The sequence below is a fragment of the Anser brachyrhynchus genome, assembly GCF_964034855.1.
Source record: "Anser brachyrhynchus genome assembly, chromosome: 6".
NCBI lineage: Eukaryota > Metazoa > Chordata > Aves > Anseriformes > Anatidae > Anser > Anser brachyrhynchus.
Genome location: NC_137700.1, coordinates 22012750 through 22036526, shown reverse-complemented (window position 1 = coordinate 22036526; position 23777 = coordinate 22012750). Strand labels below are relative to the sequence as shown.

Here is a 23777-nt window from a genome sequence, read left to right as displayed (position 1 = left end):
TGTGACACAAGCACTTTTTTTTCCCCCCAGAATCTCACCTGATTCAATTAATGCTGCCACCTTCCTACAGACTAAAACACTGCATTTCCTTCCAGAGTTTGACAGCCACCACTTCCTGTAGGGCAGATGAGATGTAAGCTGTGCCGGCAGATGCGCTGTTGCATTCAGAACAGCATTGGTTTGGGAGCACAAAGTCGATTTCCTGCAGTTCAAGGACAAATAAAGTGGGAGGCAGGGGCAGGGAGCAGACTAAGGACCACCAATGCAGTGCTTTCCTCCTCCTGCAGCAGGAACGAATGAATGCTGTGAATCCTGAGGAATGAAGAAGCTCAGCTTCCACTTCCAAAAATGAACGCTTGTTTCCTTAGGTCTATTTTTGTATGCAAGGAATCTGTGGGTTTTTTGTTTTGTTTTTTTTAGTTTGTGAAAATAAGCTTTTGGATGAAATATTTACTAAATGATGGGCCAAAATATTTGATGACTGAATAAAAACAGTAGTGTGGCTGCTTCCCTAACTGCATAACTCGATAATTATCTCTTATAGGGTAACTGATACATACATAAATAGATTACATACTTAAAGTTCAGATTGTGTTGGTTAGATAAAGTAGTTACATGTCCTCCAACAACAGCACAGATTGTGCTTTCAGCTTGATTTTATTTGCATTATGCAGCCTGAATAATTTAGAGAAAGAATGATTCACAGCAAACTTCACAAAGAATTTTGAACTGTCGGAATGCATGTATATAAAGACCCAGAAAGATAGAGAGACTGCAACAATTTTGTGCAATGCTCATTTAAGTTTACTTTTCCCTACTTTGTTTGTGATGAGCTACAAAAACCCTACTTTTACATTTGCCTGTTTAAAGGCAAATGAGAAAATAAGGAACTTTTCCACAAGCAATCCTTCAGTCTCAGCAGAGGGGCATTATTTTTACATAAAAATATTCTTGGCAGAAAAACAAGATTTCTAAATATATTAATGCCTGCTGCTTATAATTTGCACTGTAAATTATAATCATCAACAATTTTCACCTACCTGTCTCTTGGTAAAACACTAATTAAATCCAGAGTCTGAAATGGGGCGGGTTGAACCTTACTGTCTTCGAGTTTTCACTGTCTTTTACATTCAATTACACCTGATTCACTGAAAGCTTCTGAGGGGGAGGATTGCTCCCATTTCCCATGAAATGCTTTCTGAAGGAACCCTCCACCCTCAGCCCAAAAGCAGATTTATGTAAGAACAAGTATCAAAACCTTAGTGTATCCAAGTTGTCTAAACTGTTCTCATTTCCGTGTCCAAATTCATATAGGTGGTGACACGCACAGATGAAGGCCTTAGGATTTCTGTACCACTTTTGTCCTCCAAACTCTTCTTCTGATGCAGCACTATACACACATCTATCTGCATTTCTCAATAATGCAGTTCAAATGCCTGGAGTCTGTCGTTATTGTAAAGTGAAGATGTATCGTGAATAGAAGAACCTTTCACTTTTTTACTAACACAGTCATTTTTGCCTCAGTGCTTCCTGAAATAACAACGCAGCATTTTGATTAATAAACATGCTGCCCTATGGCTGGTAGAGGTAGCACATGCATGATGGGTAAACTGATTTCATCGCCCTGGATATTTAACAGCATTTGTTGTGGTTACTGGTATTCAGACTATTTTTGTAACTAAAGTTGCTTACCAGTTATTCAAACTGCAAAAACTTGGAACAATGCAAGACAAACTACAAAACCGGGCTTGTGTCACGCGTATTTCTCTGTGACACAAAGTTCACTTTTGAAGGAAGTCTCCACCTACATACTCTGATTTGCAAGGAACTTTTCCCTTTGGTATCTGTGAAAAATGATGAACTTTGGAGTGTGGCAAGAAAATTAACATATCAGATCCACTTTGTGACAGAAATACTTCTGTAATTTAAGAAATATCACAAAATACAATTTCTGTAGCCCTTCCCATCTATGGTAAATGAACTTTTGCTTGATTATCTCAAGAAACTGCTAGAAAAACATCAGTCATGTATGCTTTGTTCCTCTAACCCACTGGTCTCATGCTGTGGAGAAGGGATCCCTCCTGGAAGCAGCATGCAGGCCGCAGAGGCCCTGCCCCAGGCATCAGGCTCGGGGGCTGCAGCTGAAGCAATTCCGTCTGAAGCAGCCCTCTAATCAAATATGCTGTAGTATCCTGGTGCTGAGCTGCCACGGGTGATACCTCTGGAAAGGCAGGTTTGAGACAGAAATAAATAAATAAACAAGGGGAAAGAAAAAAAAAGCTGCATCTCTGTAGCTCAGAGCTGAAGCTCCAGGCAGGCGACCGCCACAATTCCCTTACCGAAAGCTGCTCTACAACTAATAACACTTCCTCCCTTTAAAATAGCTCTGTGATTCTTCAACAACAGTGAAGAAGACCTGAACGCTTCCTGGGCTATCTCTGGTCCCAGTAAATGCTTGCTGCAGCTGTTGGAGCTTTTCTGACACTGAGTGCTCTATGGGATCTCCCCTGCACTAAGGCTGTTCGTAGCCCTACTTCCATGCTACTTTAATATTAAACCACCAAAGGTTTTCTCCTTTTTCACAAGCCAGAAAAGCTACCAGGCTGAGATGCTGTATGCTGGGATGAAAAGCAAAATACCAAGAAACATGTTATTTATTCCTGCTTTTACTTCTTTCATGAGCTTGCTGACAGAGTACCACTTACAATTTCACTCCTTGGGAAAAAATGATCACAAAAGCCTGTTTGTTTTTTATAATGGAGAACAAAATCTAAGGGTCAATTTTCTGTAGCTTATGTGTTTTTTTTTTCTGAAACGGTGTAGGAACTGCCATGACAAGGCGTGCTGCAATAGCAGCTCAGGAAAGAAACTTGCTGTGCAAAGACTGACTCCAGTGCTCAGCGGAGGAGAGCAGCATAGACTGGGAGCAGGCTGTGCCCCACACCTTTCCCCTCCTCCTGCTCCTTTCTCCCCCAGATGCCTCCAGCCACATGGGACACCCCCAGTCCAAGCCCCCGCTCAGGGCAGGGTCCCCCCAGCCATTCCAGGAGTAAGTCAGTGTGGGAAAACCGCCTTTGGAAATCATCTGGGAAATGAGAGTAGACACAACAACTACTAAACATCTGTGCATTAGCCTACAACACCACAATGATAACCAAAAGTTAAGATACAAACACCGAAAGGACTGCGCTCTTCGTAAACCACGCTGCTTCCAGACCCATTTCCCCACACACCACCAGCCACCCTCCCACGGCAAATGCAGTGAGTTGCGTTTATAAAACACATTAACAGACATTTATAAATGCAAATTGCAGGTCCACATGGCATGTGCTGGTCATAAAAGACTACTGAGCCTTTGTAATGAACTGAACTGAAAATTTCTATGCCACATATCACTTATTTACAGGAGATGATGTCTGCTGCCAGGGGTTAAACCCAGAGTGTTTGTTATCTGCATTTTTTGCTCCCTGCAAAACTGAAAGAAGTGACAAGTAACGCTCATAAAGCAAGTAAATGAGAGAAAGCAAATACATAAAGGAAATGTTGTTAGATTAGGCAATACAATAAACCCAAGGTAACAGACAACAAATCAAACCGAACACTTGTTTGTTCCATCCCAACTGAGGCTGTCTCTCGTCTGTTTAAACACATCGTACCTGCAGTACTCTGCCCCTGAGAAACACTTCCATGGGGGTACACCTAAAACCATCGATCTATGTAACACATGTCCTTCCTCGTCTGTGCATCCTCTGGTTTCATACCCTCGAGGGAAAGTTACACAAGGAGCGTCACCTGCCAGGTGACAGCGTGCTGGTGAAAATCACCGAGACACACGGCGTTCAGTCCTGTATCGTGTGCTAGCAGAGGAGGCTAAAAATTGAGTCCACCGAACGCTGTCAGACCCCCGGGTCAAAGCATTACCATGCCCACTGGAATGGCAGATCTGGAGCTGAATGCTAAGTACTACGTTTATTATGATAAAATGTGTTTACTGTGATTTATGGCATGCATGACAAAGGCTGGCTCTTGATGCTAAGCTTTCACACTGCATGTCCTAGAGCTGACAAATGTTTCCAAGCCACGCAGAGGGATTAAGGACAGAGTAGAGATCTAACTGTCTTCACAGAAATGCACATAAAAAAAGCTATGCAAAAACTAGTATAAAGTGTAATTTCATTAAAAAAAATCCTCCAAATATTCACATTGCTTTAAAACTTAGATAATCTGTTACACATTATTGCATACTGACTATTCTGCTTTTCAAACACCTCCTAATAATGTATCCTAAAGCAGACTGCACAGTGTAACTAAATAAAGAGTTTTGCATTTTTTCTGGACCTGCAGCAGCTGACACACAATTTTACTTACATTTGGAAGTATTCACGAATCAACGGTGGCAGAGTAATAATACGAGTGATTAGAAAGCAGGTGGTCCAGTGCTACATTACTGATATATTCACGTGCACTACAATAACCCAATATTTCTGAATTTCCTAGCAATTTGCCAGAAACCCACTGGTAGGGATGTAAACCCAAACGAGGAGAGACAACTGAGGACCAGCATTCTGTAGAGGGCAAAGAGGACCGATTCAGCTCGAAGGCAGTTTGGAGGCGAAAGCCAGCGACCTGTAGCGCCCAGCAGTTCTTCCAAGCAGAGCCACCAACATGTACCTGGACAAGGAGATCAGACCGAATTTACAAATGGCCTTTGAGAAAGATGACAGCTGCCTAATTTCTTCATTTATCAATCATTTATCCATGTGAAGGTCTTCCCTTTTATTTCACAGCAGCTCAGTTTCTCTTAAGAGGCTTGATTAGGAACCATGCCAAGTGCTGGCTGAAATGCAGACACATTTCTTTGTGCACAGACTCGATGACAGCTCCAAAGAACTGCAGTATAGTTGCAGTTTAAACCTGCAAAAAATGAGGGTAGCAACCTGTGCAAACAGCTCCAAAGTGATACAGATGCAAAATACTCATTGTACTCATTCCTGTCCTGGCCTTATTTTCTCTGATAATTTCTTTTATGCCTCTAGTACTGCTCCTATAAGCTTCTTCCATCTGGAGTATTTGCTAAACAATTCATTAGTTCTCATAATTGCTCTTCCTATTCTTTTTTTTGGCATGCCTTACTGTTTAATCTGCCAGGTATAGATCTTCTTCATTTTCTTTACCTGGACACAACCTCAGCTTTCCGAAAAACTCCTGTACTTCTAGCAGCTATCCTTTCCCAGCTTTTGGCCAGGAAAGACTCCATTTGGATTTTCTCCTATCTCTTTTGATAGTTGTCATGCTCAGAATATATCACATGATGCCTTCAATCATCTCCATGCCATCTGCAAGAATTTCAATTCAGGGTTGATTTCAAAAAGTTTCCATGTCAAGTTGTTGCCTTTCATTAAATGAAGCATAACAGTAGCATACGTATATTTTTGGCCTTGGTTCTTTCTGTAAACAAGTTTCCTGGTTTCATTTATGGATGTACCCTTTGTATTATTCTGTATCTGTTTCTACACACACCTAAGTGGAGTTCTTACGTCCTTTCAGAAATAAAGATCTTAGTTTTCATTTCTTCTAAACATGTCTTATAGAAACAATCTTCCACCCCAACACCATTACATTTACATGCAGATGGATGGCTTAGAAAAAACATGGGTAGTAGATGTGCAATGCAGGAAAGAAAAAGGGCAGTCAGAGTATACAGAACATTTTCAGTGAACCATAGTAGCACTCTGAAAAGAACTCCGAAAGAGAAGCCCAGACCCTGTAGTCTAGCATTACTGTTAGTGAATATTAGAGAGACAGTAAAAATAATGCTTTTAGGCCAATAACGTTGTAAATTAGAGATCATAAGAAACCTGTGCGCTTGCAGTATGCTCCCTCTTAGCAATGAATTCATGGCTTTTGACTTTGGTTCTTCTGATGGACAATGTATGAGGAAAAACAAGACAGAAGTACAGACAAAAAGCTTCCTTTCAGCCTGCTGTCAGCAGCTGAAGTTTCAATAACCAAATTAAAAATCTCTACCAACCAGCAGGTTTTGCGGAGAAGATAGTTCTATTCTTGGGATTTCCCATTACCGATGTAGCCTAGACTCAGAATGTGCTTCCATTTCTATTTATCCACAGTACTCCTACTTGTGTGCATAGCAACTGGGTAAGAGGAACAACTGCACGCCATTTTAAAAAATGCAGCAAATACCGTATTACACAGCACAACACATTTGTTAACTCACAACAGTCTAGAAGCTTTGAAGTTGCTGATGAGTTCAAATTCATGGATTAAAGTTAAGTTTTAAATTTATAAATGCATCACCATTCCTTGCACTGTCAGTCTGCTGCCTCACTTCAGCACAGCCATTTATTTCCACCCTAAACCGATCGTTTCGGTCCGTATGTCACCAGTGACACCTCGCAGGGCAGAGAAGCCACTGAACTCTGTAACGAAGTCAGAAGGGGATGCCCCTTTATGCTCATTACTGTGTGAACAGAGTGAATGCTATTTCATGGCTCTTCAAATCTTACAGTAAAAAAACAAGACTTAAAGGAAGCATGTGATAAAGAGTAACTTGCTTTCTCTTGCCAAGTGCTCCCCAATTTTAATAAAAAATGTGGTCTATATACTACATATATATATCATATATAAAAACAACATCTATGATATTCTAACCATGGAAGTTCTAACTGAATTCTACTAAGGTCTGACGTTTCCAGTCTCAATTTGCCACGTCCTCTCAAGGTGCCAATTCAGACCAGCTCAACAGGAGTTTGCTCCCATGGCTGTTGAATCCTTGGCCTCCAACCTCTTTCCATCAGCACTGTGACCACCAGCTGCGGCACTGGCAGAGTCCCCATTAGGAACAAGGGAACACCCATCACATCTCATTTTTCCTAATTACCTGATCTGCTTTACAAGAATAACAAGCTCTTCCCAGTATGAAGATCTCCATGAGTAAAACTGGTAAGTTAGAAACTCCAGTATTCAATTGTTTTCAATAAACCAAAATTAACATTACAAAACTACTTAGACACAGAGGTTTCATAAATAAACCGTGTTTTTAAATGAAAGTTATGCAATTGAAGTCAAATTACAACACAAAGGCAATTAAGGGAAACAGCTAACAGAACATCAGATTGTCATTGACTGAGAGTTCAAAAGAAGCATTAGTCAAAGATAATATTAAGAGCCATCTCATACCTTATTTAAAATGATCAGTACCATCCATTAGAGCCAAATCTCATCAGCAGCCAATAATTCCTTAGAAATTAATTAAAATACTTGAAATAGCCGCAAAGGCAAAGAATTCTGTCTTTGCAGTATCACTGAACTTACAAAAAGACGAGGGCTGAGTGACAAGAGATGGCTTTGCAGCTATTGATACAGACATTTCTGTAAGAAATTATTCTGCTCATACTTCCACAGAATAGATGTTCTGCATGTTACTGAACAGTGTGTGAATAGATCCAGTCTCCACCCCAACTCCTTTTTCCCTCGTTCCATTCAGTGAAATGATGCCTTATTCTCTCTAAATGCTGTTTAACAGTCCTGCCAAGTGGATGGCTGTTATTTCAATCTCATAAAATTTACATTTTGCCAGGTGGCTCAGTGCTGTGACCGCTGCCCTGGGGAGCCTGTCCCAGTGCCCAAACACCCTCTTGGTGTATGCAAATGTTTGTTTGTTTTTTTTTCCATTCAGAAAGTTTTTGGGGTCTAGGTATTTTAAGGTTACTTTAAAAACAGGATGTAGTTACACTGTAAACATAAAAGCTAATTCATTCAGAGAAAACAAGGGGCACAAGTGCTCTTGGATATTTTTGGAAAAATATATCTTCTTGTTCTGTACTCTCCCATGACAGCTTATGAAACCAAACTAACCCTCTTCCATCTCTAAGTGGCTAGTTTTAATTAAACGTGGAGCTGGGTAAGCGGTTATTTCAGTGCCTGGATTTGTCACGTTCCCTGTTGTCAGTCCAGCTCCTAACTCATATTTGGGAGGTCTATAGCCAAATATCCCAATGAGGTAGCAATTAAGGCTATGTGTAAGTTGATGAAAAGGGAATTTTCCTGGTCTATATACTCATCGTGTACATACCACGCTCCCCTCGAGCTAGTATAGGTTGTTTTGCAATCACGGGAAGTGCCAAAAGGGCCAAGGATCAGAAGCGTGATACAGGCACGTTCAAAATGACAAGCTCAGAAAATTTCATAAAGTCGGTAAAGACATGTCCTTAAACAGTCAAGCAATACAAATCGCCTACCACACAGCACATTAATCCCCATCTTCTACTACAGTCTTTCGTTTCATGCTTGAAGATTTTTCAATACTAAATTTTCCTCTCCCAAGTCAATTACGTGTTACTTCTTTCATTCGCTGTCTCCGGCGGATCTCCCCCACTGCAGAACTGGTTTTCATGCCCAAAACACGCGCTGAGTTTCTTCTCCTCATCTCAGCCCAGTACTCATCACCTCCACATGGCTTCCTCTGAGCAGTGAGGCAATAACTCACATAAATCCACTGCTTGCTTCTTGGTAGATGCTTTTCTGGGGCTATGCTTGACCCCACTGCAATGTGCTTTAGCGAGATTTCAGACAGCTGTGGCTGATTTCCCAGTATTGGGTATTTTGGGGAATAATCACTGTCCCCTCCCATACTGGAATCACTGTGTTTGTTCTCTGCTGCACTGCTACAGTACCGGTAATGCTGCTCTGAAACACACCGACCCCATCTGTAGGAATCCCACTGTGGTCTTAGTGTGCTTTACGCTGCCAGGGCAATGCTCCACCATTTATTGCCTTATCTTGTTGTACACGCCCCAAAGGTGCTGTTTGTTTTATCACTGCTGGTGTAACACGCACAGCACAGATAGCTTTAGCTGTGGTTTTCAGTTATTATCCCAAGTGGAGTTTTTGCTTTTGATCTACAGCATTCTCTTTTGTATTTACCAGATTTTTGACGATTAAGTCTCCAGACACAGACCAGCAGAAACTTGGCCCAGAAATTCAGGTTATCTGATTCCTTTTAAACACGCTCTCACTGTTACTTTCTATTTGTACCTCTGTCAATTAAGTATCATCAGAAAATCTGTTGCTTTGAAACTAGGCATTATATCCAGTCATTCCAACAGTGAAGCAGCCGGGGGTGTCCCTAGTGAGATGGTGTTCTACCACTGCTAAGTATGTCCCAGTTTAATCAAAAGAAGTCCTTCATCACTTCATTACTACACTTTTTATCTTGCACTGTTTCACTATGTTCAGACTTTGATACTTTCCCAAATGGATTTGTAATCACTGTAACAGCTTTCCCACCTATCACACTGTACAGTAGTCAAGCTTTGAGTTATTGTATTGAACCATTCCTTGCTTTAATCCCAATCTTCTACTGAATAAATCCTCTCATTTCAATTACAACTATCTTATAAATTCTACCGCTCACAACATGTGCATCGCCCTCCATGACAAAAGATAAATTTAAGCCATAGGTTGAAGATGCTTGGCAAAGATTGGGAACTTGCACAGACCACATTTATTTGCATCAGTCGCTTTATTAAGAGCTAAGTGTGGGACAGGTGCGGGAGCCCAGGGGAGAGCCCTGCCGAGCCGTGCCCTGTCTCTGCCTGGCACCAGGACAAGCCCAGGAAGGGACCAGGGACGGGACAGCAGTAGTGGCTCTTCCTAGCAACAGTATCCAGCATCTTGCTGCTAAGACCTCGATGAGCTGAGGTTATATCCTCATGGGGCACAGCCTGTGATGTATTTTCCCTTCCCACCCCAGCCCTTCCAAAACCCCATCAGTAGAGCACTCCCCAGGGCACAAGCTCTGCCCACAGGGTGACTACACCTAGGGGAAGAATGGCTTCTCTGCTTGACCTCGTCCCTGGTGTCAGCTAGATTCACCATGTGCTTCCTAATTCAGGTATTCAGGATTTCACGCTACTCTATTGTAAATATAAGCCATTTAGTTTTCACTTTCCCAAACTGAAGTGTGCCAATCTCTGCTGTCATTCCACATAAGCCCTTCCACATTTTGGATCGCCCTTACTGTCTTGCCCTCTATTTTAAACAGGTCTCCAATAACTCCCTCTGAGTGACCCAAACTGCACCATGCACAGCTTATTACCATAATGCTTTCTGGGTTTGCTGTTGGTTCTTCTTCCAGTAAGTCCAATATTAGATTTTTCATTCATGACTGTCAAAGGACACTCAGACAAACTACCCATCTTAATCCTAACTTCAGCATTACTTCAGAGCACCAGCAGTTCACTGTTCCACCTGCACTGGATAACAAGAAATTCACTGTTTCCTCACCCAGGTGCTCAGGACCAAAAAATCCCTTCTGCATCCACCATCCTAAAAGGCTCAGCACCAACAGGAAAATTCAGAAGAGCGTAAGATGCTTTGGGAATCCACTGGTAACCATCCTCTGCACTGAAAACTGTTATTCCTGCTCTCCAGTTCTGTCTCGTAGCAACCCATTTGTGTTCTCCAGAAGCTCCCCGTGTCCCACGGCAACTTGCAACCCCTCTGGGATTCCCAAATTCAGGGGAATTCCTTTCTCCACTGCCTGTGGCCACTGCTTCCTGAGGTGCTTGCCTTTACAGTGGAAACAGCTTGTTATCCTTAATGTCTAATTTTGTTCTCCCTTCATAATTAAAGTATGCATACAGCTAACATGCAACTACATATGGATTTTGCAATAAGAGCACTGGTGTGCTACCATATATTACTGCCAGGCTGCATTCCCCGTTATTGCCCTTCTTCTCCAGCAATGTTTTCTCCCAGAACTTGAACATTTGTCTGTTCTCTGTCAAATACTTCTGTCACCCTTCAAAATACTATGTTTTCCTTTCAGACTGCAAAAATGCTTTTCATGTAAAGTCCTGCTTTGTTTCCTATCCAGCCCTCCTGCCTCAGTTTCACAGATCACTATGACATGCAGGAAGGACACTACTTTCACGCTAAGGGCCAGGACCATTGCTTGGAGATCAGAGGACAGAGCTCTTTGAGTAAGTAGTAATGGGTTGAGATTCCTCTGCTCAGCATCACAATCTTCATGAGCTACCACCATTGCCTTTTTACTGTCTTCTAGCTAGATTTTCATTAACTGTTTCAAAATATGTTTTCTTCTTATACTAAGTTTCCCATTTCCCTTGCTAAACTTTTTCCATTTGTGTAGACATCTGACTGCCCCTCATTTGTCTTTTTGTCTTCCTTAAAAATTAATATTCATAAATCAGAAATCAAACCTGTAGTAACTCATTTCCATTACAATGAATACAGACCTTTTATATTTGTCCTTCTCATCCACATGCCTGTATTTCTTACTTGCTCTTCCGTGTACTTGATTTTGTCCCTTGAAACATAGTTTTAAAACTCCCTTGGAACACTGCCTACTCTTTCATATGTTCTGTTATTTGAGATGTAAGCCGTCTTTTTGTTGAATTAGTATAGTTTCCAAATCTAGCCCAGGCTCCAACAAAATCAGCACCCCTCCCATGAGAGTCATGCACTGCCTCTCCCATGTACAGTAGGGTTTGCAGCCTGTTCACACCTCTCCCTGCTCCCTTGTCCCTAGGAGGAGCTCTCCTAGTACCACTTCGCCTCCTCCTGCTCTGAAATGAGCTGGTAGTGAAATCCCCTCCTGCAAATTTAAGCTTGTGTGCATGTTGAGAGCACCAAGCTGCCAAACAAGGCTAGTAAGCAGATGACACACACTTCTTACACCTGAGGGTGAGCTCTGGTTTCTTTTTTTCATTGTGTATTGTCTGCATCCTCATGACATTGATTTTTCTTTTTCCCCCAGTGAAGATGGAAACGTGTCCCATTTGTAAAACTATAGAACAAAACTACTGTGTAGCCCACTTAAAATTGCAGGAAACTTTAGTCATTGGGCAAATAGATTTAAAAAAAAGTATAAATCAGATAAAAAAAATGCTTTAAAAATTATGACCACTTGCCTCAAAATAGAAACTAACCATCCTTAACAGGCATGGAGCTTCTATAGCTATTTTTTTAGTGCTTAGTATTTGTTACAAGACATCCTCTCCAAAGGAAAAGAGCCTCCTCCAAAGCAGCAAGGAAAGAATAAACACACTCAAAAAGACAAAACAAAGGTCCTAAGCTGACTGGAGTACTCCATTAGTCCCTCCACCTTCTTCCAAAGTGTAAGCTGTACAAGGACTATTTGTACAAGGACAGGACTGAGGACTATCTCTACCTACCCACATACTACTAACAGCATGGCCAAAATGGAAGCATATATAGCTCTAATGGGCCTACCACCAGCGTGCCGCAAAGGTCTTAAAAAGCATTCCTAAGTTTTTATTTTTACCAGGTAATGGAAATTGAGTACAGAAGAAATTAGATGCTTTACTTACGAAATAGAAATTAGGCCCCCTTCATATAGCAACAGGGTAAAATTTTGTCAGTAAATATCTTTCTATAACCCAAGTAGAAAAGTATACCCTAGTCTCAACATAATTGCAGCACTGCTATCAAACCATGATGCGCTGGAGTGGTGCATTTCCCTTTAATTAAAACAGAATTACATAAATGAACCCTTCCATCTGATACGCCAACCCACTTAATCATCTGAAAAAAGAAACCTGAACACTCTAATTATTTGCTTTCCGAAGGGTCAGAAGTCCAAAAACACACATGGAAGCGATGCAAAACCTCTGAGAGCAGAGCTGTCAGATCTGAAGCCGCGGCTGTCGGGCTTTGTTACCTGCAGTGCAGAGCAACGAACCCAGGGCTGGGCGAGTGACCGCTCCGCAGCCACAGGGAGGAGGCACGCAATACATGAGCACGTCTGTGCTTCTCCTGCTTATCTCGGCCTGCCTGCCTGATACAGCACTCAGCTGCTGTTAATAAACCCGTCTTTTGCCATGGTAAACTTGTACAAATGTGGACGTTTGTCTACCAGCTGTCACCAGGCTGTCCTGGACGCATGTCGGCAATGGCAGTGCTCACAACTTTCCTTCAGCTCTGAAGCTGGAGGCTGAGCCTCCTCCGGGTCTGCTCTCAGACACAAGGAAGAAGAAGGGCAGGAGGAAGAAGCCTGCATTGTGCATGTCCTGCACTAAGCAACACGAGAACCGTGCCAACAACAAGGCCACAAGAGGCCAGTGCAACCTCCAGGCTAACAGGTAACTGAAAAAAGCCCCCCCCCAAAAAAACAAAAACCACCAAGCTTCATCCAATACTTTTAAAACAATATACTAAGTGGGCCAGGTGCTTTCCACAACCATTCCTGCAGTAAAACTTCACTTCAGATATTACGTAAGGCCAGCACAAAAGTACCAGTCATCGAACAGTAAAGAAAATAAGATTTTCCTGATGTGTTATCTTCTTTGGTGTACTACGGAAAGCTTCTAGATTCTAGATTCAGAACTTTTCAACATATTTTCAGAAGTCTTAAGCTCTGTTATTTCCATTTTTTTCCTTTGCATGTTAAAGATGATGCTTTAAGAAAGGATACTACCCATTCTCAATCTACTTAGATTTCCTTTGTATCATACACTAAGAAATCCATTAGCTGAAGACCCTGACTGGCTGGAGTAAATACAACTGGTTTACATCAAATGAAAATCACAACAAATGAAAATGCAAGTATTTAAAAAAAAAAAAAAAAAAGAGGTACGTATCTGTCAATGCCAAACAGCTCAGATTTGACTTTCATGAAGGATACCTGTCTTTCCTATTGCTCAAATCAATTGCAGAGTCCCTAGCTTTGATTACAGTTTCAAAGAGAAATTTGGTAATTTACTCTATTAGGGAGAAAAGCTCTGAACCCTGCTTTCCCTGCCTTTTTTTTAATGTCTTGTTACATAACTCAATAACCCCAAATTTATGGGGGTAAAATTAAAACCTGTCACCAGCACCAACGTCCTTTACCAAAAGAAAGGAGTTTATTAACAGTGAGAAGTGTCTGAGCTGGAAGGAGTACAAAAGCAGGTAAGCCCGGGTAAATTCAATGTACCAGAGGATGCAGTTAGGATTTTTTTTGTTTTGTTTTTTGAGAAACAGTTGAGTAGAAATGCCTTTCTTGCAATATCGTTCATCAATACTGAACTCTGCAAGTCAAATCTTACTTATTGTAGGCCCAAATGTTTGTCTCAGTGAGACAGATGGCTGTTCTGGCTGCTGAAGGAGACCGATGGACGAGTTAGACATACGTAAGATCGAGCAGTGACGTTAAGTGTTGTTTTAGCGTGGTAGAACATGAAATAAAGCACCAAATAGTGAGCTCTCCTGATGCACTGCCAAAGTTGTGAAATTAACTGACCGCAGCTTATGCCTAATCATGTATTTTAAAACACTGTAAACAAGGTCAACTAAGGAACAAAAAGGCAGCTAAAGGTCTGCCCACTTTGTAAAATAAAGTAAGTGCAAGTCTCAGACTGAAACCTTGGCTTTTACTGAACTGCAGCAAAGAGGAGAAGTAAATCTATCTTTTGCCTGAGCACACCGCTTACTGCACAGTCTCTCTTGAATCTGAAAGGTTCATACTCAAGCTCTTACTTAAGGGTAGTACCCACGATCCCTGAGCATCAATATTAAATGTCAAAATTATAAGCAGTGATTAGGGATGGAATCCCCACATTTATATCTAAAAAGAAGAGACATTAAACAGCATCTTTGAAAAGATGCAAAGCATCAAGTTCAACCCAGTTCATCACAGGTTCTCCTGCCTGTTTAATTTTTTTACTGATTTGACTCAAATGGCCAGGCTCTCACTCCTAGTGGTTTTCGAGAAACCTCAGGGTGGGGGCATTGGAAAGAGGTTGCTGAGTATCTTAAGGGAAGAGCACCTCGGTCAGGTGCTTTGTCCGGCCTGCCTGGGGTGGCTTCATTTGTCTTTTCAACCTGAAAACTATCCCATTTGTCCCTTAATTTCCCCCAAAATGCTAACTGTGAACATTTGGACAGATTCAGTCAGAATGAAGGGGGAACACAGAGACAGAGCGCTTCTGTAATGTAATACTTATTCCAAAACATTCTCAGGTGTTCAACATGAAAAATGAAAATAAAATAGTCACTAACAGTAATAAATTAGAGAAGTTAACACTAGCCTACAGGAAATTGTTCCTTGTAGTTTCTAGTAAAGAATTACCAAGCTCACTAAATGTCAACATCAAGAAACAATTTTCTTGATTTACTGAAACTATAAAGGTGGCTATACGTAGTTCAAGAAAGTATGTTTTTTCCCCCCCCCTCCTTAACCTTCATAAAATAATTGCCATTAGTAGGACTTCATGGATTACACTGGAAAATAATGGGTCTGAAATTGTTTATGAATTAAAGCTCAGCTTTCTGCTTGAGGTTTAAAATTTCCATTGCATCTTGGAGTTGCTAGATAGGTTGATATACAATGGATTTGGACAATACTGGGGCAACAGAACACAGACTGGGAAGGGGAAGCAGTTAGAGGAAAAAGGAGAAGAAGGGCTGAAATAATCCAGTCCTCTTTTTGCATGAACGAGCCTGGGGACTAAACTAAATATTTATCTGCAGGACAGGAATTCTTTATACACTGTCCTTGTGTCTTTAGCTGCAGAGCAAGAAAAAGAAAAAAGAAGGTCATTTTCATCTCGTTTAGATACTGGCCCTACTGCTAAAACTTACAACAAAGGTACTATTAGTAATGGGAAAATATGCTAAATAGACCACATACCATTAAAAGCCTAAAACATTTGGGTCATAGTGAGCTGTCAAAACATAATAAATAGCTGTTTGTATTGCTCTGAATTAAGGTTAGTGATTTATTTATTTTTTAATAGGAATGTAATTTCTGAGGTGCAGAGTACTGCAGTGATGTGCTGAGTCTCTGCAGTAGGCCAGTGCTGGCGGAGCCGGCCACTGAAACCCATCCAAAGCTCTGCCTAGCTGCTCTCACTGCCCCATCCATTAATGATCACCTGAAATAATTCACTCTTTTGGCACTTCGCAGAGCTTCGTGGTCAGAAAAACAATGGCTATGCAATTCAAGATGCAACTTGATACGAGAGAGGTTTTTGCGAACTCGCAAAATAAATATTCCACTTCAAGAAAACCTATTCAAAACAACACAGGTCCTGAACTCTATTTTGTGCTAGAGACAGACGTGCTATGATAAAAATTTTCAGCCAAAATATCATAGCCACAAAATATTTTTTTAACATCTCCCAAGGGTGTTTGTGCAGCATTCCACTTCTTTAATTTAAATAAAACAATGCAAAACAACAACAAAAAATAAAGAAAAACCATGAAATTTGCCCTCTAGAAACGTGTCCTTGTTGACTGCCTCCCAGTAATTACTGAAAGGAATGCTCTGCTGCAGAGAAATACAGAGGTTCTTTACTGTCTGTCACAAACAACATACTTTGTGGTTCACAGGTGCAAAACCAAACAGACTGAACGCACATTAAATTCTAATGCCAATGAGTTGTGCAGTACAAAACTACAGTCACCGTTTTTTGAGTGATTAAACTGAGGGAGTAAGAAGTTTCAGTCCAAGGACTATGCTGAAAGTATTTGCCATTTGTTGGTTCTCCCTCCTCTACTTTTTTTTTTTCTTGGCCTAGGCAACTACATACATGCACAAAATACGCTATTCAACTTATTTAGCTGTTTAAATTTAACTATTTTAATTTAATTTAATTATTTAGCTGGTTTATTTAAAACCCTTACTCTGCTCAAAAATTAGATTTCTTTTCTTTGCTTCGTGGCAGGACACCTACCCATGTGAAGGTACTACTGGCCCAAACGAAAGGCTCCAGCAAACCAACCAAAACAGAAGGGTGCTGGGGGTCAGGCTGACATAACAGCATCCCCTGGAGGTTATTAGGATTTGTTGTAGCAGCCAGAGAAAACCAGACTCCCTGATACCTCCTGCCTCATCCTGTGCAGATTTTCTTCAAATGGTTAGCAGCCTATTTGCGATGTCACTGCCTCATTACATTAAAAGATCTGACAAAGACTGTTCCTTAATCAACATCTAAGGATGCTATCATTATCCCATGAATTTGTTTATACTGGTAATTAAACAAGCTGAACACATTCAACAGACTAAATCCAGAAATATGCAGGGAACTGATATACAAATTTCCCTGCTCATGCTTTTATCTCCCTTGCAGGCCTCCTGCCTTCCAGCAACAGCTTTTCCTTTTTTTTTTTTTAAGAACATTTTCAAGACTTTGATTTGATAAAGTTCATTATACAGACTAAGCTGATGAAACTTCAGATTCTTTCAGACACTTCTGCCTGCAAAATCAGAATGCTTCAGACTTCTCAGATTCATCCCAAAGCATGTTTCAATTCTTTCTGATTTTGCTGAAGGAATCTAAGCAAATATAATCTATGGTTATAACCTCGTACACCAAGCCATAAAAACAGATCCATAAAACAAGAGGTGACAAATGGTATGTGGAAAAGCAAGCTACTTCAGTTTGTGCATTTCTGTACCTCACACAATTCTTCCATAGGTCTTATGTCTGTAGTGTCTCTCCGGGGCATATATATTTGCTGAGAAGGAATTCTAAGCAAATAATCTCATCCCAGTCTTCTCTGTACCCTACCAAGACTCAAACTGTTCATGTGACACCACCAAGCACGTCACTGAGCGTCTGTGCAGACACAATGACATCACTCAATTTCAGTGCAATACTGAAGGCTTTTAAGTAATGGCTGTTCAGCACTGCACACATTTTTCACAGTGAACGATGATATAACTGCTTTATACCTTGAAACTGCATGCTTTCACAAACTCCTGAAGGCTCCATGCTGTTTCTGTAACAGGGTTGCTTACACACAGCTCCTAACAAAGAACACCAACACCTGAACCAGTTTCCACCAGATTGTGCTAGCAAAATGCACTATGTGGTTATAGCGTATTTTGTACTTATATGTTGCCACTTGTGGACAACCTGGAGTTGCTACTGTTTATTGCAGCTAATGTTTTTGTTGCAAGACACCCTACCACTTCTAAGAGAAGGGACGAAAACAGAGCAGCTGATGGCTGTATCCCTTTGAAGCTACCTTCCTCACACAGCAGCCATTGAGGGTGAGAAGTAACTATGAGGAGTTAAATACACACTCAGCCCCAAACTATTAGATCATGGAAACAAAATCCATCCACCATTATTTGGTACACTAAAGATGAGAATATGTGCAGAAAGGAGATCAGAAAATAGGGTTTCTAAAACAATGAACATCCGCAGCTCAGCGCAGCCTGGCATTTCTGCATGCTGTCAGGTTTGTGGTGTGCCTGAACATCTGTACTTTGCAGCACCTGCAAAGTTGCAGAAGGAATTATCCAAGTAAATTGTGTAACTCTGTATTTTCATCCTCGAACTACTTACTAAGTCTGCCTTATTCAGAATCTAAGACAACTTGCAAAATTCCTACAGTGTTATAAATGAAAGCCCTTCCCAAATATACCCTAGGCACTTTGGACTGCTGCTGGGGCTACTGAGAGCAGGTAGGGCATGTCACCAGGCTGGCCCTCCTGGAGCAGGGACCATTTCAAGACTGCCAAGTTACAGGAAACACCTCCTTCTAGTTAGGTAATCTCTGCCAAGTTGATAATGACCACAGAAGTCACCAATGTTGCAAGTACTAAGTGGCAATTTCATTAGCAATTGCAGCCAAGGTATTGAACAGCAAATGGGGAGAGAAATCAGCGAATGCTGCATTGAATACATTGGTCCTATACACACAAGAGGGTTGAAATCAGGGAGCAGAAAAGCTGACTTGCGAAAAAATAAAATAAAAATAAATAAACCAACCTCACTAGAATTCGTCTCCCATTTGGATTTAAAAAAGGAAAAACCCTCTCTTTGATTCCAGACAAATCAATGCAGCCAATACTCTGCTCTGAGAAATTGCTCCAAATACTCAAGTCATTCAAGTAGTCTAGGGATTATCTCAGTCTCCATCAAGGTAAACAATCCAGTACCATTTTTAAATACCAATCAAAGAGAACCGATAGAAAAGCAGACACTTAAAATGGTAATGAAAGAGAAACAGCTTATCCAGATATAATCCCATTTCAGACCCAGTATTGGGAGCTTTTTATTTCTGTCTCTACAGCAGCTGAGAATAAATGAGAGCCCTCGCGAATGTACTAATACCTGCAGTCACTCTGCATCCACGGCACTGAAAGCTCATCGGGCAGGTCAACTTTTTACGCTGCTGGCTAGCCTGCCAAGTTGTTATTTCTGTCTACACTGGGGGCACCACCCCTCCCCTTGCCTACAGGTTCCCTGCTGAGCATCCTGGATAACCTGCAACAGTGATGTGACAAGTTGTGTATTTAGGTATTAACTGAAGCATTACCTAGTGAAAATGGAACAAAACAAAAAAGCATCAATGGCTGAGTGAGACAGGCAATACTGGCACTAGTTAGCACTCTGTTTTGATATTAAACAAAGATTCACTAAGGAGGTATCAGTTCCCAGAGGTTAGGGATTTAGGAGTATTTTCCTGATGTATTCTATTTCACTGCATAAAGAAATAGATATGAAACTACAAAGCTTTCTTTTTTAAATCCTAGATCAGCATATATTAAGAAACATGTAAGCAAAGGCAGGGGTACTGTACATCATTCCAGGGCACCCAGTGTGTTCCAACAAGTGCACAGCAATGCCCTTCTCTCTCCTACAGGCACTTGTATGCTCAGTACCTCTGCGAGCATAACACATCCAAACACAGAGTGCTGGGATGATACTGCCAAGGCATCAGCTTGTTGCCACTACAGCGATGGCTTTGTAATGGCCCTACTTACAGAAAATGGGCCACAATCGCCAGTTTACTACTTCGCAGTTGCATGGCGAGGTTCTTCATGAGTTCGCTGTTCAGCACAGGTAACTGCTTTCAGGCTGCCTCTGTTGTGTCTCTTAATGAAAGCATTAGGAGTTATACTACCCTGCCATTACACTCAGGCTCGCAGAGAAGGAGCTATAAAGGAAAGGCATCGCAGGTGTAATTAATGGTGAGAGCACTGCAGCTGAGAGAGGGTACCTCTACTGAGAATCACCCAGGGAAACCAAAGACAAAGTTAGTCCTTAAACTGCTGACTACAGAAATAAGTTCTGATCCAAAAATCAAATTGACTGCAATTAACAGGTACTACCTGTTTTGTCCTGCTCTGCCTTAAAGTTGCTGTGTTATTGGAAGACCCTTTCAGGCTAACGCTAACACACAGCAAAATTACCACCTCCCAGCATTTACCCTCAGCGAGCTAGACCACATTTGTGCAGTAATAAAAGCAGGATGCTTCCCGCCAGATATCGCAATGATCATCATTTGGAGCATGGCAGTGGGCTCCTCACTGACAACAGGAAGGCTGGGCATGCACAAACAGCTTCCAGGAGGCAACAGAAAGCAGCGGCAGCATTTGGGAGCTGATCTCCCCTGGCACTGACAGTGCACAGGGTCAGACAGAGGAGCATCGAGAGGCTGGAAGGAGAGAACAGCAGGCAGGCACCTTCCAACAGCAGCTGCTGACGGGAAGGCCTGGTATGTGGGAAAACACTGAAGAAAGAACAGAAGATTATTTTCCTCTTCTCCCAAAGGGTCTACAACTCACGACCGCTAATCTCCTTCCCTATTTTTGCCTACATCCTAAATGTACCCATCTGACCTCTTTATCTTTTCATACTCTTATTACCTATAGTTCTCTTGAGGAATTCTCTCTGGATATTTTACACTTTTCTTATACTCATTACTGTGACCGAAAGCTCCTATAAGAAGGCAAATGCTTCAGAGCTCCTTCCTTGTTAAATCTCAAAAATCTCATCAATAATAAAACATTTTGCTGTAAGTGACAATTTGCAATGGCTTATTTGCGCTCCAAGACTCTGACACCAAGGAAGAGAAATCCTTCTGTGATGCACCAAATCCCCAATCAACCGGAAAATTAGGAAGAATAATGCAAAGCTGCAGATCTGTGTAAATTCATTTTCCATATTCATCTTCCACAACTAAGTTTCAAAAAGTGCTGACTAATTCTGGGTGCCCACACAGGCAGCAGGCACCGGTGTAGAGCCAGGCCGACTTATCTCCGTGGCTTTTCTTGTGCCTCTGTACACTTGCAATAGCTGACAAGATTTCTCTCTGTTTGGGAGTATAATTTAGGAACAAATTCTCTTTGGGGAGGAATTGCCCAGTGCTGGGATACAATTCAACTGAAGTTCAAACTTCAGAGTCTATAAAACTACCTATAACTGTATCTTGAACAGGGAAAATAAATTTAGGGATGTACACAGGAGAGACAAATCACAGAGATAAGTATCATACATAAATCTACAGAAGCTATGTAATTACTGCATCAGAGATCCATGAATAATCTCATTCCTGTTTAGGACAGAGATGCTGATATATTAAGGATGTCCCTGCAGGAGTGCTGCAGTTCAGGCCAGACGCCCACTTCTGAAGTGACCATCATCATCGTTCCCACCTCACTGCATGGTGGTTTGCACTGCAGCAAGGTCTAGGAGCACAAAAACTGGATTCCTGGAGAATAAAACTCTGAAATCCAGGAGAGTCCTTGTCTTTCTGCAGCCGCAGTCCAGCCACCTAAGGGGACCAAGCTCGAGTCAGTCTGCACAAACTCTCCTGTACCTGTCAGTGGATGTCAGGGCCCAGCACCAACTGTGTCACCCTATGATGCACCAAGTCCATGCAACAAAACTTGTACTGAAGTCTTGCCATACTTTAAAGATGGCATTTCCACTTTCAGCTGGGTTTCTCCAAGAAGCGAGGCTTTCTTAACCACCCCATGCTACTGCCCGTGTGTCCTTCCCCAAAGATTTTGGGTGGCGGTGTCAAAGCTTTGGAGACGCAAACCATTCCTGAGAGCAGGCAGCCAGGCAGAGGAGAGCTGTTCCCCAACATCCCTCCAAGGCTGTGGGTTACACTTAGTGTTCGTTAGATGACATCTGCTAACGAGGTAGTTGTTCTGACTCCCCGGGAGAGGGAACGGCCCCAAGCTGGTGCCTTGTGAGGGAACCCAGGGCCCAGGCAGGAGACACAGAGCTGCCGGGACACCAGGCCTCACCGTGCTCTTGCTGAGAGCACGAGCAACAGGTTCAGAAGCATTTCTGCACCTCATATATATAAAAATGATCTCTCCCCTGAAAACTGCTTTTAACACGAACATGTTAAAAGGGATAAATGGTCAAACATCTGATGCACTGCTCACATTTTGCCATTTTACCAGCTGTAGCAAAGCAGGCATGCTCTTACGTGAAACATCATGCAATACCTTTTGTAGTCACATGAGCTGGCATTGCCAGTCGCTGTGTTAAAACCTGAATTCCTCCTTCTGTAAATATTTTTTTCCTTCCTAGTGAATGTGGAAAAACATCATTCAGCTCTAGGAGCACCTCTGCAATTATCTTAAAAGATTGTACAAGCCAGTGCACAGCAGCACCAGCCAGAGACGGTCATTGCTGCAATATTATTTTCCCTTCATCTAATTCCATTTGCAAGACCTCTAGAGGGCAGTGAATAAAAGAAAATAAAGTACCAGAAATAGCCAGAAATGTTAAATACAATATTAAAAACTGGGATCTCCTCTAATTATTCCCTTGCATTGAAAGCCTTCTAGGTAATTCTATGGATTTATGGATTAACGCAATGGGATTTCCCCAGCCCCAAATCCTACGCTCTGCTGCAGTTTGCACTGACAGACCTTACAGCAATGCATTTCCCCAGTCATTTACTTCATTAAGCAGAAATCACTTTCTTGCAACTAAGCTAGAAAATGCAGCAGGCCATCTTTTTTCCATGGTGCTCACAGGCAAACAAAGTACTTCTTTTCCTTCAGAAAGTCACACTAAGCCAAAACAAAAGGAAAACACAGTCTAGTAAACAAGAACTACAGCATAATGTAGTCTCATATAACTCCTCTTTGATTTTCATGCATGTACTGGACACAGATTCAGGCATGCTGCTAATAGCTTCATTATTCATTTCATGGTAGGATATACAATTAACCCATTACCCAAGGAAAATGTAAATTCTAGGATAAAACTTGATTTAGGCACAACAGAAAAAAACTGGAGAATAGATACAATATACTTTACCTTATATGGCCCAGTAAGAATAGCAATCAATACAGCACCAGCCCACCATTACATTATTTCAGCTATGCTTTAGTAACTTTTTATGGCTTTACCAACCTTTGTGTGACTCAGAAGTTAGCTATGCAATTACCACAGGCAGAGCTGTCCTCATGGTGAGTTAATGCCCTGCTTATTTTTGGAATGCAGAACAGGTGTTAATGCATCTACAAACACAAATAGCTGAGAGTGCAACAAAATAATGCCTGAAAATGTGTATGTTAACAGGTGATGTCAGGGCCCCATGGGCACTAACGCACCTTGCAGGCCCCCTGGCTTGCCCTCACTGGGGTGGTGGGACAGCACACTGCGCTGGTCCCCAGCAAGGCCCCATCGTTGCTGTGCTCTGACACTTGCTGAGTGCAAAAAGGAAAAAAACAACTCCCCCCAAAAAAACAAAGAAACCATGAACAGGAAGTCAGTGGTGTATTAGAGCTCTATCTAGACTCCTGGGTGATGCAAGTTGTCACTGCTCCCCAAAAGTCAAAGACACTGACAAGTAATTCTTACCTGTCACATTATTTTTAACCTTGTTCATTAATGTTAGTGCCTCCTGTCTCCACAGTCTTGTCATTCCCTTTCTATCAGTGGTTTCTGTTGTATGAGTTCTCTTACACTGAAAAGAGCTAGCGAGGTAACAGATGCTTTTGTCATTTGCATTTGTGAAGATACAGA

At 41.7% G+C, this 23777-nt stretch overlaps 1 protein-coding gene across 24 annotated transcripts in view; it reads right to left on the bottom strand.

The window, feature by feature from the left end:
* PCDH15 (protocadherin related 15) overlaps positions 1-23777 on the bottom strand; it is a 539977-nt gene that overhangs the window by 422475 nt on the left and 93725 nt on the right. The window contains exon 1 of one of the 24 annotated variants that reach the window (XM_080598435.1): positions 19763-23776. The exons of 22 other annotated variants lie outside the window; for them this stretch is intronic. The gene's annotated coding sequence lies outside the window, so the exon portion shown is untranslated. Of the gene's footprint in view, positions 1-38; positions 64-19762; position 23777 lie in introns of those variants that run through there. One more of the 24 variants, XM_080598459.1, reaches the window with a different exon arrangement.